Source organism: Myzus persicae, unplaced genomic scaffold, assembly GCF_001856785.1.
Source record: "Myzus persicae strain clone G006 unplaced genomic scaffold, MPER_G0061.0, whole genome shotgun sequence".
NCBI lineage: Eukaryota > Metazoa > Arthropoda > Insecta > Hemiptera > Aphididae > Myzus > Myzus persicae.
In genome coordinates, this window is record NW_019102121.1 from 350,406 (window position 1) to 365,954 (window position 15,549).

The following is a 15,549-nucleotide window of genomic DNA, read 5'->3' on the forward strand; positions in this document are numbered from 1 at the left end:
TTTTAGTTTAGAGCATCAGTATCATATTTGTAAGAGCTTAATTGCTAGTAGGTAGCTAGGTAAAAATGTTTGAGCTTGTTTTGCATTCAAAAATGTATAATTTTGTAGGTCAAATGCACTAATTCTCTTTAATAAATTTTCATTATCAGAAATATTGAATAAATTGAATACATTTTTAATCCATTTGTGTGCATGTAGAATATCATTGAATTTAGTAAAGGTACCATTGGTAAATACCAATTAAAAGGTATTAAAAAAGCTAAATATTTACAAAATCAAATATCTTTTATTGGAATAGACTCAAAATTGAGAACCGGTGAATCTTATAGCAAATAATTTGATGATGAATATCATAAAAAAGATATTCCATGAACTGAAATTACCAATTAGTTATATCTAAAGTGTAGTATGCTTTGACGATATACATAATGTTTGCCTTGGGGTAACTATAAAAGATAATGTTTTATAGGTACACCTATTCGTAGACATTCGCGTATTACTATATATGTTATAATTTTTTTTTTATAATTTAATTTCAATAAAATATCAATAATTGCAGCAAGCATATGTATTATTATACATGTACTGGTCAATTATCAATTCTATTGTGTATAGCATCTTAGACTTATAATATAGATGTATAATGTATTGATTATATAATAATAATAACTAGTGAAACAAATTATAATTAGATATCATTGTTATTGCTAAAATTTTCTTTTAGTACCAATAATATATAAATAGATGGAATATTCGAGTTACATTATATATATTATATCATCAAGTATAATATAGTTTACAGCCGAACTAAAGTGGTTACAAAATATACCTATTTCTACTGAAAATAGTATAGTGATGACAGTTTATTGTCTAATAAAGGTTAAAGGTTTAATCCGATTTGATTGTTATTTTACATATAGGTTATTTAGTGATTGGATATTATGATACTTACGACCTGATGACCTATAACTGTAGAGCGCGTCAATCGTCAATAGTCTAACTTCGGGTTTAACTACAAAATTACGGTGCATATTATAATATACATTATACTTACCTGTCTATTACCTAGTTAATCCTTGGTTAGTGGTTATACTGAATACAAAATAGCATTGATTATTATATAGAATAATACGTATGTAGTATTTGCTTTTTTTTTTGGATCGTTCAATTAATAGGATTGAATAAAATCTTATTTTAAATGTAAAAAAAATTAAATCCAAAATATATTATTTTGTCTATATTAGCTTTGTATACATTTAAAGATTTTTGACGATTTTTATTTAATTAGTCTGTAAAAATAAAAAGTCGTATTATACTATTATTATAATATACAAATGTAATCTGTAACAATTAAAATACCTACACGACTTACCAATATATTGTGTAAATATGCTGTTACTATTCAACGCCGCATATATAATTATAGTATCAATAAGTTTATTGCACTCCTCGTCAATAATGATAATCTCTATTGACTCACAATTGTTTTTTTTAAGGAATATTTATCAGATGCGGCATTGATATGAAAGCGATATATATAATAAAACAAATATGTGTTTTAGTGCTATAAGTCCTCAAGCTTAATAGAATAAGATAATTGTCCTAAAAATCCTGGATTTGATTCGTTTCTTATAGGTATGTACCTATATCTATTACTGAATGGTGTAAATTAATTGAGTCCCAATATAAACGAAAATATAGGTACTAATTGAGTCTGCACTTGAGAAAAGTAAAATATCAATATCAACTTATTTCAAACAATTGAAAAATTATATACATGAATTAGGTAACATTGTATACCTCACTGTTTTACAGTAGAAGTTGAGTACTCGAGTGTACCTAGAAATAGAGTAGGTCACTGACATATATGTGTTAAACTCGAATTCAATAAGTACGAAATACAATTTTGAGCAAAAACGATTTTATTATAATATAATGATATTATAGTACCTAAATATAGGTAGCCAGTGGCATAGCAAGGATTTTTTTAAGGGGGTTGTTAATTATAAAAATTAAATAGTATATGTAATACTTATAAGCTATAACTTTTATTTTAATTAATTAATATGTATATATTGTCATATATTCATATGTATATACTTCAACATTTTCTTTGACCTTTCTGTTAGTTCTTCAAAATACTTATGAAATTCTACTTCACAATAACTACCTATACTTTGGAGTTTAGAAATTATTATATTTACGCGATTTAAAGCTTGAAATAAATATATTTTTTTTTTGTAAACATGTGCAAAGATTTTTTGTATATTATTGAAATATTTTATAAATGATAATAAAACTTACGTTGAATTCCGATATTTTGGTAGCTGAAAGTAACTGAGCTGCTTTTGACGATGCTTCAGTATTTTAATTTAGTATCATTTCTTCAAAACAAGATATATAATTACTGGTTGAAAATCATAAAATACATCTATTAGATTGTGTCTTTTAGTCCTTTGAGTAGGACATATTATTTTCAATTTTTGAATTAAACAAGAATATAATTATGTATATTTTAATATATATATGTACCTAATAATAATGTAATATTGATACGGCTGGAGAGGGGTGTCATTACCCTCATCACCTTGTATACTCCACTGTAGGTAGATATTGCTGAATTTATATTATTGTTACTAACTTCAGAGTCAATATCACGTTATAGTAGACCGGAGTGAATAAGACGGTAGTCGGAAAAATTACCAATAGAAAAAAAAACGGAAGTATAACTTGATTGTTGGGTACCCATACTTATTTACACTATACGTGTCTATTTATGTGCATAAAAGTGGTATTTCTATTTCATACTAATATAATAATATGTTATAGAGCAGCATATTATATAAAGGTGACTATAGACTATATAGTTGTGACGCAAACGATTGCACTTTTTTATCACTTAAATACGTAGTTGCCAGCTGTTCATTTCATGACTGAGTGCGTCGATTACCCATTACTAAGAAAAAACTACTACAGTTTATTGTCATATTTTCTCAACGTTTATCAGCATAAAACAATATAATATATCATTGTCCCACCAAATTAATAATTGCGCACATATTATATTGTAGCCATATCAATGTGCGTAAGCAGAATAATACAATAATAAATATTATGAGACCTGATGTCGGTTAAATATTTATTTTTCATTTTCAAATTGACAATAGGTACAAATAATTTCTATACAGGGTGATTTTTTAAGCATACTCACCCCATTTTTATGCTTAAATTATGCATATATTATTCAAATTCTGATTTTTGGAATTTTTAAGTGTAGTTAAATACGATATTTTTGTGTACTTAGATTTTTCACAACATTTAAGAATTATCCTGTGGCGATACCAACTCTTGTTTTTCAATCATAATTCTTCTTTACATACTAAGGCCTATGGATAGTAATACGTATATTAAATACCAAATACTTGGTGAATGGATACGAAGTCGATAATTATAATTCGGTTAGGTAGTAATTATTGACAAATATCTTATGCTTCAAACCGAATTATTATTATCGAGCTCATATAAATTTTAAAAAGCATTTTAGTAAATAGTCTATCTATTATCCTTATTCTTTGGTATGTAAGGAATAACAACTAAGGAAGTTTTCGTTCAAATTTCGATTACAAAAGACGTCAACATTTTCAGAAAAATTATCTGAATTACATTTTGCTTTAAACATATAGGTTGTCATTTGAAAAACAAAAGTTGATATCGCCACAGGATAATCCTTAAATGTTGTGAAAAATCTAAGTACACAAAAATATCGTATTTAACTACACTTAAAAATTCCAAAAATTAGAATTTGAATGTATGCATAATTTAAGCATAAAAATGAGGCGAGTATGCTTAAAAAATCAACTTGTACAACGGGGTTCACATATTATATCTACTTATACCTATATACCTAATACCTATAGTATATACACAATTTATGTGTAGTTTACATTTAACAGAGTTTAAGACAGATAGGTTTATCCGCTGGCATGGCATTATGTTTAATTTGTCACAGCGAGATAACGTCGTGAGGAATTAGCAATAGCTATAATAGCTGTATAGGGTATGTACATAGTTTATAATAATAAATAATATAATTCCTTTATAACTATCTAAATATAGCTTATAGACATGTGATATGTCATATTATAGTATCTATGTTAGCTATTACCTTTATCTATAACCTATCACCTATGTATATTAGTTGGTAATAATTATACTCCTCAATCATACTGAATTGCTTATTTACAAGGAAATAGTAAAAGCATATATGTATTGTATGGTATAAATATTTTATACAAATAATATAATTTTTAATATTTTTTCACCTACAGGCATATTTGCTAAAAATAATTTAAGTATTTGAAATATATCTACAAGTCCCCATTAAATACAATCAAATTATTTAAATATTTAGCAAGTTTAATAAATAGTTTACCTATAGGTAAACATAATATGTAATATGTCCAACATTTTTAATGTAGTTGAACATGACATGATATTTTGATTCATTATAAATTATAATTTATAATTATTAATATAGGTAGGTGAACGTGTATGTGTTATTTTTATATAATTGAAATTGATTTAATTTATATCTTTTTCATGTGGTATAACTGAGGTGATAATCACGATATATGTAATGCCTAATACTATTCTACCTTTTGTATTAAAAGCTGTACTTTAGTATTGTCTAATACAGTTATAAGTATTTTTAAAAGACTTTATAGGTAGTTAACCTTTATAATATAATACCTGCAGGCTGCAACACAATATAGAAAATACTGCATTGTATTTGAAAAAAAAAATGATTTGTGGTATACTGGTATTGTATCCATGTATATTGTGTAATGTAGAAAATATTAAACTTATCAGTTATCACTGTCATGTTGTTATAGCGCTTATGATTTACCAGACCGTGTTTTTGACTATATTTATTATCTGTTTTTACGATACTTACACTATTTTTTTCACAGAGATGATGAATATATATTTAGACTCATATTACTACACTGATAATTGTTATTGTATCAAATACTTTTATCATTGATGTAATTTTTTGCAATTTGTTCAATATTAATTAAACTAGATAGGTATTACGGTACGTATATTTATAAAATTTTGAATATATTATAATATAGGCTTGCTATTAAGACAATATCCAGACATGCTGTAGCAAATAATTGTGATAGTTAAAATATTAACAAATAATAAAAAATCTATTCTTAAAATATACAAATTATTTATTGTTGGTGTTGATTTAGAGACTACAATGCTTTAAGAAGGTTTAAAACAGACAATTTTTAAGGGGTTCGGTATAGGCAATTCATTGCTCTTCATGACTCTTGACTTTCAGAATTTTGTTCTATGCTAGAAGTTCAAAATGAGTTCAATCGTATGACAAGACATTTATAAGCCCTTAAAATGGTTACATTTGTATGAACAACCTTGTAAAATAAAACTCGTTTACAGTTTTAAAGTCAAAAAGTTATAAAATCAATAATTTTATTAAGGCTGTCGAGAGCTGGTTGTTTTTAAGGGGTTGAATATAGGCAATATTTATATCCATTGGGAATTGTTGTGCTCATTTGGTGAAGTATAATATATTGTTCCAACGAGGAAACTAATTATAATCAATCTAGACCTAAAAGCCAGACAAAAAAAACGTCAACTTAAAATGACCGTATTTCTATTCTGCAAAAATATTAATATATAATATAATACAGGTATGGAAAGAAGCTGATGAATAAAAAAAATGTAATAGCTAGAAGATTAAAAGATATTTTAAATATAAAATATTCAAATTAAATGGGTAAGAGAATAATATAATTACTTGTATGTACTGATTTTGTAATTCAAAACATTTAATATTCATAAAAGAATAAAACAAACAATAGGTATTTTAGTAAGAACTTAAAAAATATACACCTACTTTATACCTATCTTGTTATTACACCCTTAAAAATAAATAAACTACTTTTCAATTCTTTCTCGTATACATTAATAAACGTTATTTAATTTGAAAAACTTTTAAATTATAAAATAATGATAATGTACATTATCTTATACATATAATAGACATAAAATATAGTAGGTAATATAGTTATAGTATACTGTAGAGATGGTACATCAGTGACTTGGTTAACTATAGTTATAAATTACAATGGTCATCAATATTTATTATACAATTTCTTCTAATGATAAATATCATATAAAAATGTCTCATACATATAAAAAAAAATATAGTTAAGAATTATCATAATTTTTTGGCCAAAAAACTATTTCGGACATTTAAATACATAATGACAACGAAATGAACACCATTATTGATTAATGAAAAAAGTTTTGCAAAATTTAAATGTATTTATATATTTAAATATATTTAATATATATTAACAATAATAATTTGCTGTACATCAATCAAATATAATTCAAAATTAATTTCATGCTTTCCGATACACTCAAAATAACAAGCAGGGTAAAAAGCTTAAACGGTCATTTTTGAAAGATTATGATTTACGACAACCAAATCAGAAAAAAAAGAAGGAAATCGTTCATATAATAATGGATGCTCCAACTCCTGGGAGTTTTTCATTGAAGGAAGTTCCCATCTACTGATGTGGTTTTCCAGTCGATGCGTCAAATACATCAAGAACCGAGTGAAAGTGTCACGTGACTCTGGCTACAGAAAAACTCTTTGGATTTTAAATGGTATATATTATTGAAATTATGGTGAGAAATTCGTTCAAAGAGTTATAGAATCAATAATTTCTTTGAGGCTGTTGAAAGTGGATCGTTTTTGAGGGGTCAAATGAAGGATGTAAACCATTTCTGACGAACTAAGTCACAAATTATCATTAGAGCTAAGCTTTTAATGACTTAAAAAAAAATAAATAAAAAAAATATGCAAAAATAACCTAAAAACTCTAAAATATGAACTCAAAAAATGACTAAAAATGTACTTAGAAGAGCAAAAAATATTTAATTTCATGAAAAACTGCCCAGCCGTTTCGGTGTTTGGTAACAAACATTTTCCCTTTTGAGACATAATTTTTATATATTAGACATTGAAAATTACATCTAATCATAATATCTATTTTATTTCTGAAATCAATGGCAACTAATAACTATATATAAATACACACAGATAAGATTTCCGTTTGTCAAATATGTTTTTAAACTGAAAATCAATGAACTTGCAAATTTTATTTTTACATTATTTTTTGTTTATTTTAAAATATAAACAAAATGTACCTATTTATATACGTAAACATAATAAAGTAAACAATTATAATACATCTAACTTGCTTACTAATTAATATTGCTTTGTTTGCTACTAATGCAGACAAATTATAATTACATTGTAATCCGCATTATAAAAGTAGAATTCATAGTTAGATAATAAAATTGTCCAAAAAAAGCCGACAGAAAAGAAAGAGCGGTAAAAATTGTTAGTTTAGTTAGGTGTTAGTTTTAAAATGTAAATAAAAGAAAGAGAATGGACCTTGGTGTTTTATAACATGTTAATAAAAGCTATTTGTGGTTCATTCGGTGATTTCTATTCTACTATACTCAATGTTATTATATTAATGTAGATGTGTATCACTTACAACGTTTAGTTGAAAAATATGTATACCTATGGTGTGGACTGTGTTTTGATGCTCGCAATTATCATACGATTATAGTCTACTATATCATATTACAATTAATGTGCTATACTGTGTAAGTTTAATTACTGTTTTAAGCATTACTTATATTGGTATTTAATATATTAGATATTGTCTAGTTATTTACATTACACTTTATTTAAATTGTTATAAATATATATTGCATTATTATGATTGGATAGAATTGTATATCAAAGATACCTATAGGTATTGAATAAAATTGACAGGTAGTAAAGAAAATAACATATTATGTGTTTTTTTATCATAAAGACTAAGATGAATATACCAATTTAAGTTTGTACCCGGTGTTTAAATCATAAACAATGTATTAAAATGTAAGTATGGAAATAGATAAATTAAACTTTTAAAGTAGGTTACGAGGTTACTAGGTTTGATCGTGGTATTAAACGATAATGACATGATATAAGTTTAAAAATTTAAAATGTTTAGTGACGCATTATTTATGGTTTTTGAGTTTTTGTTCTAATTTGGTAAATAACATCAAATATCAAAAACCACCGTGTTAGTTTATACGAGGTGGGCACAGCCGCGGATGTTCAACACACATCGTTATCGTATATTCAAAAAGTCCATTTTATTTTAATTATATTATTTAATTATATTAAATAATAACTATCAAGTTTTTCCAGTAAATTTATTGATGTATAAATAAATACATTAATTTTTTGTATTATTAGGTATGCCATATCTGCTGTAAAATTTGAATCTAATAAAACCCTCAAGGCCCCAACAAACAAACAGTTTCGGAAATCTACTCCTTTACATGAAAATTAAGCGGAAAATAACTCTTTCTTTAACTGTGAGAAATTAAATAATTTTTTTTTTAAAAATATTCAGTTTCACTTTTTGTATTTGCTTGATAATCATTTTTTAATAAGCTTTCAACCAACTTTCTAGCTATCATAGTTCAGGAGAAAAGTTATTTTTATTTAAATAACCATACTGACTTGATTAAAAATCAAAAAAGTAAAAACATTTCTAAATAAAATAATCAATTCTTAATAGCCATCAAATATAAAATTCTTGGTTATAAAATAAAAATTACTTTTCATGGTAAAAAAAACTGAATAGGTACCTAATGGCTAATACCTACATACCTGAAAACTATTCTAGTTTGTCATATTTAAGTACGATTATTATGTTGACGAAATAATACGCTATGCTAGAACTTTGAGTTGTATTAGACACCATGTTAATATGTATATATAAACAGTAAGATTTAAAATTTGACAATGAAAATGGAAATTTGGATATTTTTAACGCACAACTTAGGGGAAAATTGTAAATCAAGATGTTATTAAAGCAGATGCAAAAATTAGAGTCCATTCAAAAAATGACCAGCTCCAAAAACAATAAGAGATGTTTATTGTTTTATTGTGTGTGTTATTATTTTTGAAAATGTATAGGTACCACATTACGTCATTACCTATAGAATTAGCATTTCCCAATTACGAAACTAACAACGGAGGTATTTAAAATCAAATAGGTTGCTTAGTTGCTATTAAATGAGTAAATGCCCAATGAGCATCAGACTGAATTTGAAAATGTCAGAATAAAAAGCTGCGGACGGATATAGGTAATGCAGGCAGGTGCCTAATAAATAAGTGAACTTTTGTGGCTTTTTCGTGTAACATACTTTATTGTATATACCACAATTATACACAATACACCTATATATTCGTATATTGGGAAATAAATATTTCACTGGAGGTAAACACGATAATATTATAATAAAATATAATATTATGTACAATTGTATATTATTGTCATATTATATTGTCATGTGCATCATAAATACATCATTGTCACTTGCGGTTGACCACGGCAGATATATATATATAAATAAATAATATGATACATATACATGTATATTATAGCTGTGCGTGCGCACTGTAGCGACACAATAATGTGCATAATAAGGGTGTAGGCGCAGTCGTGTAGATAACGCAGTCGTGTAGACCTTATAACTTCCGCCTCAATTAATTTTTCATTACTCTGTAGCGGCGGCGCGTGCGGTCACTGTCGTCGGTCGACGCGTGTCGTCCTCGTTTAATAATATCGTATCCTCAGCACGGTAGTTATTTCAAAAATATATAAGTACATGGCGTATATACATACGCATTTTTATAATATGTACATAAATTATTCCGTTGGCCACCGCCGCAGCGGCACGTCGCATATCCACATTTTGGCGGTAGGTACGTCGCGTGCCGCACCGCCGCCGTGGTTGATGGGTGCTTTTGGTGGTCGTCCTCGTCCTTGTCGTCGTCATCGCCGTAGTCGTCATCAAAAGTCCGTTTGCCGGGTAGTTCGCCGCTGACAGAGCGCACGCACGCCGGCACTCACGCAAGCCGTCACCGAGTATTCCCACAAGAACGCTCACGCGAACGATTTCGTCCATCCGTCCGTCGCGTTGGACCTACACGCGTCTGTGGTGTTTCCGAACGAACATCGCGTTGACGTCCAACTTTCACACGCTCGAGAGTCGAAAACAACACTCCACCATCTGCTCGACGGCCCGGATAAACCGTACCGAGGTTGTGGTCGGAAGACCGATTTTCATTTATAATGAATAGTTCGAGGATTTTTATGTAATGAAAAGTCAAAATATGTAAAATATTTAATAATATGCTGTTATTCCTGCCAAAATATGTTTATGCCACTTTTAATATTTTTGAAGAGTTTGCATGATTGTTAATAGCTTATTTCTTTCAGATGATAGTAACATTAATGGTTCCGGTAAATTTTGTTCGATTGTAGATCTCAATCAAGTCTTAATCAAATTTAATTTAGTAAAATACCGTTTACACGAAGCTGGTATTGTGCATGCATATTTATATGATATGTATAAATTTGGGAAGGCAAATATTAAATTATACGAATTTAATAATTTAATAATATCTAAAGTAATTTTTGGTGTATCCGTGTTACATTCAGTTTCAGTATCACTGCCACAATCATGGAGTTCATCGTCATAATTTTCATTATCTGGTTCCGATGTGTTATGTAACTTTTTAATGTTTATACTATTTTTGAGTTCCATAAAGCATTTAGTAAATGTAATGTATTACATTTTTAATTCATCAATTTGTATATTTGGAATCCAAGTCTTAAGGTAAATAAAACAATCTTCAGGTATAGAACATCCTTCATTGATTGATATTAGTCGTTGATGTGAAAAAATGATAGGTAGATCAGCTAAAATTTTTCTAGCCCCTACAAACCTGGATAATATTGAGAATATAATTTAATCCCAAACTGTGTTATATACTTTATTAATTAATAAACAAACAAATTTATAAACAAATTTTATACATATTATTTGGACTCAGGAATATTGTCTCATTTCCTTTTTTTCTCCATCCGTCATCTTTTTTATTATCTTTCGTTTATTTGGAGAACATGTCTGTTTTAATCCTTGATCTTCAGCAAATGGTCTTGCATCATCTAATAATGTTTATAATTATACTATGATCTTAATACTATAGCTATTAAAAATCTCTACATTCTTAATGGTCGTAGAAAAACTCGAATATCAACTGAATGTAATATAAGTTATTGAGCTGTCTTAAATTATTCATGTATTCTAAATAAATGATAATTAAAAATATACTCAGGTCTAATACTAATGATAGTCTAATGATAAATATGCATAAATTATAATATTGTTATATTATGTTGCGATGATACTCACAGGATTATATAATATTAATGAATATGATAGGAAGATGAGGTAGATGTAAAGAATAACAAAATGATTTGAGTTAGTAATATGAAATAATTAATCAAATTGGTATACCGAATGCCGAGATATCTCAATATACAAATATGCCTATACAGCTATACGCACAATGATACATACCCCTTTGAACAGCAAAACAGTGTATCGCGACTTAGACTGGCGTGGACGTTGTGCATCGGCTCCTCTTGTGAAAAAAACTGTTGTTTGGCCGATCTCGTGTCATCCTTATATAATTTGTGATCTGGTGTAATCTTTTCCTAATTGGTGTGCATCGATTGAACGAAACATTAATGTACGACGAATGACGATACGTCTATGATTTTATATTGTACGGTGTAACGTAAACACCGCCAGTATAATATTCGTATCGAACAGTGCAACATTTGATCTTACATGGTTGGGGATGAAGAGAGGTGTTAATGTGTTCCGTGTGTCCTGTGGCCTGTGGGCTGTGGGTGTAGGGAGTATATCTCGTGCGTATGTACATGTATATTGCGGTACTCCGTACGTGGTAGGGACCAGTACGACCAGATATATTCATTTTTATTGAATAAGAATAATTGAATATTTGATATTAAAAATCTGCACACAAATTCGATTTTGCATTATGTCCACATGTTAAACAGTTTATGTTTTGAAATAGTTATTGACAATTGTAATTGTAGTAATGTTATGGATAGTTATAGGTATAATATGAAAATGCGTTAAGTTTTTACATCGTTTAGTAGTGATATTATATGTTGTATAAATGTATAATGTGAAATTGTTATATGTGAGAAATGTTTAAATGAATATAATATTATATGTGTCTTAACTAATTGTACAATATTAGTGAGTTTATGGTTTTAATATCTAAATAAAATGTTATGCCATGTACTTTTGGAGATAATTATACAATGTTAAATCTGATTTCATTGAAATTTTTACATTTTTTTTTTGACTAGGTATATGACGAAGAGAAAGAAATATATGATGGAGAAATTAACTTTTATAATTTATTTAAATTTGTTATACAATGTGTTATTATTAGAACGAGGGTTATGTTTGAGGTACAGTTTGTTTAGGTGAAGTAAAACTATTTGTATATATTAAGATATGGTGAATTTATTGGGTGTGATTAAAAATGAGGCTATATTTAAATGGATTAATGTTTCTTACTTAAATAGTTGATATTAATACAATGTGTTATAAAGTATAATTTGGTTAGTGTTGAATATGTTCTTATTGTAAATTAGTAGTTATTATTTTTACAGAGTAAATAAATAAAATTTTGAGGATGAGATTAAAGTTAGGTATTTATGTTTGAATATAGAAAGAAGAGAAAACTGGAGTTTTGATGATGGTGATATTTTGGGATTTTTTATGGAGTGTTGTTATAGTGATTATTTGAAGGAATGTTTCTTATCATTGCTGTATTATTCATGACGTAGAGGCTTTGCTTGAATTTTTTCTTGAGTAAATTTCTACGTTGCCTTTCGCTTAGCTCGTTTTTATTTTGATTTGATGATGATGGTGTTTGTGTGTCAGTATTGTTGTTGTTGAACTGGTGGGTGATGTTGCTATTGTGGTGGTTTCTGTGATTGTGTTTCAAGTGGCTGTTGTTGTTGTTAAAGTTGAAGCGATTGGAAATACGATTATTGTACCTAGTTGGTATGGATGCGGTGTTATTAAATAATGGATATTGGATTATTATAAAATCTTTTAGGGCGAGTTCCGCGTGTTGGTTGGTTCGTAGAATGCCATGTGACATTGTTTGAAATCGAATGGTTTGTTTGAGGCTAAGCATTTACCTATTTTTAGGATCCAAGGTCCACAATCGTAGTTGTTTGTTAAGAGCGGCGTTTTTCTGTAGGTGGTCCTCCATTTTGATGGTGATATGCCATTGTGAATTTCCCAGTCTTTTAGAAATTTTACAATTATTTCTATATTTCTGTTGTGGCTGTTGTGTCGACTGTCGTAGCACTCGACTATTTTTCCGTTGAGTTTCCCTTTATCAAAATCCAATGTTTAGAAACATTGATCGGGAAGAACAAAATGTCCTTGTCAAACATTGGAAGTTTGGGCGATTGTAAACTCTCCCGATGGTAAACTCTCCCGGATCTACTCCAGTACTACCTGACGAAAACGTGTAAACTCTCCCGGGTCTACTCCAGTACTACCTGACGAAAACGTGTAAACTCTCCCGGGTCTAGTTTAGTACTACCTGAAGAGAACATGTAAACTCTCCCGAGTCTAGTAAAAATCATAAAATAAATTTAATATACATTTAAGTTGCGTTTAAAAATAGTCAATCATATATAATAATAATAATAATAATAATAATAACAATATAAATTAATGTCTTTAGCTGCTATGAACATGATATTATAGTCAAAATACAATAAAAAATAAAATTTCAAAAAATCCAATATACATTTAAGTTTCTATTAAAAATAGTCAATCACAATCTCTGCAGTGTAGCCAACTCGTAGTGTAGCAATAACATTTAAAACAACTCGGGAGAGCTTACATACTTCCTACAGGTAACTATAAAGTTGACCCGGGAGAGTTTACACATTTACTTCAGGTAAACATAATTTTGACCCGGGAGAGTTTACACATTTACTTCAGGTAAACATAATATTAACCCAGGAGAGTTTACCATCGGGAGAGTTTACTATTTTGAAAAATCGGGAGAGTTTACCATAAAATCGGGAGAGTTGTCTCCGATGTCCTCCTTGCAATATTTTTTTTGTGAAATCGACGTTGAATGCGTATGAATTTTGTATTGATTTTTCTGTTATGATTTTGAAATATGTGTCGACTGTTGTACCGTCATACCATTGAGTATAAAATGTGTTACTCATTTTTGAATATTTAGATTTTTGACACGAGTGTTCGATTAAAAGTCGAGGGCAAGACTGATGTTTGTTCATTTTTTTGAATTTCGGAAATAGTGATTTTCGAGGGAGGAGTTCGAATTTTGGTCGATTATATTCGTTCTTTTAAACATGTATTGATATGAGTCATATCATATAACTTATATTGAGTGAATGTCAAGTATGTGTTGAGTGGTGTATCGTTTGAATGTTTATTAGGTGTCGGGTATCGGAGTTTGTTTGTAGCTAATATTGTGTCATAATTATGACATGTTGATGTCGTGTGGTGGATTTTCATCTTATTTGTGTGCATTTTGCTGTGATTAGTAATATTATTAACCTAAGGGTGCAATGTATAAGTTTACTATATTATTGTGGGGGTGCATTTTCAAGAGGATTGAAATTGTAACGGATAATAATTAAGAGTGCAATGTATTCTTGTAATTGATTATAATTATTATGTAGTTTAAATAACTTAAAATATAATTGAATATGCGTTATATAATATCCCTTGTAGGGGTTCAATTTCATTAATGTCCTATTTTTTTGTTTAAATGATTATTTTATAATTAATAATTATTTTGAATTCGGTATCTTATTAAATTAAACTCTCGTTAGGTATATATTTATATAGTTTGTATTTAATGCTAGTGATTGGAATGATTGAAGTAATTCTTATTAAATGTTCTTATTTAATTAAGTGTGTTTATTTCATAAAAGGTGAGATGTTACTGTTATTGTTTGGTTTTTTTTAAAAATTTATTTTGATTAAATATATAAGTGTAATAATAAGATTTAATTGTTTTATTAAGTGTTAAGGTATTTCGTAATGATATTATTTTTTGTCCTTAAATTAAGTTATTGTGTTTTTATTTTTAATTAAATAGTAATGATATAGTTAAATGATTTGGTTGATTAGTATGGTTAAATAATACGTTATTTACTTATTAATAGGTTATAGTATTATGAGAATTTTTAATTCTTAGATTATGTTGGTGTTTTTTGATTTTCGAATTATTTTGATTAAAATGTAAGTGTATTGTAATAGTATGAATTTTACTTATTTGATTAAATTCTAAGATATATGTTATAATAAAAATGTTATAGTTTTTTTGTTATTAATTTTTTTGGTTTATTTTGTGTTTTAGATTTTTGTTCTTTTTTATATACATATATTATTTTGACAAAATGTAAGTGTGTAATAACTGTATGAATATTTGAATAATAATTGTAGACAAGTATAATTTGATTTTTGTTGTTTTTTTTT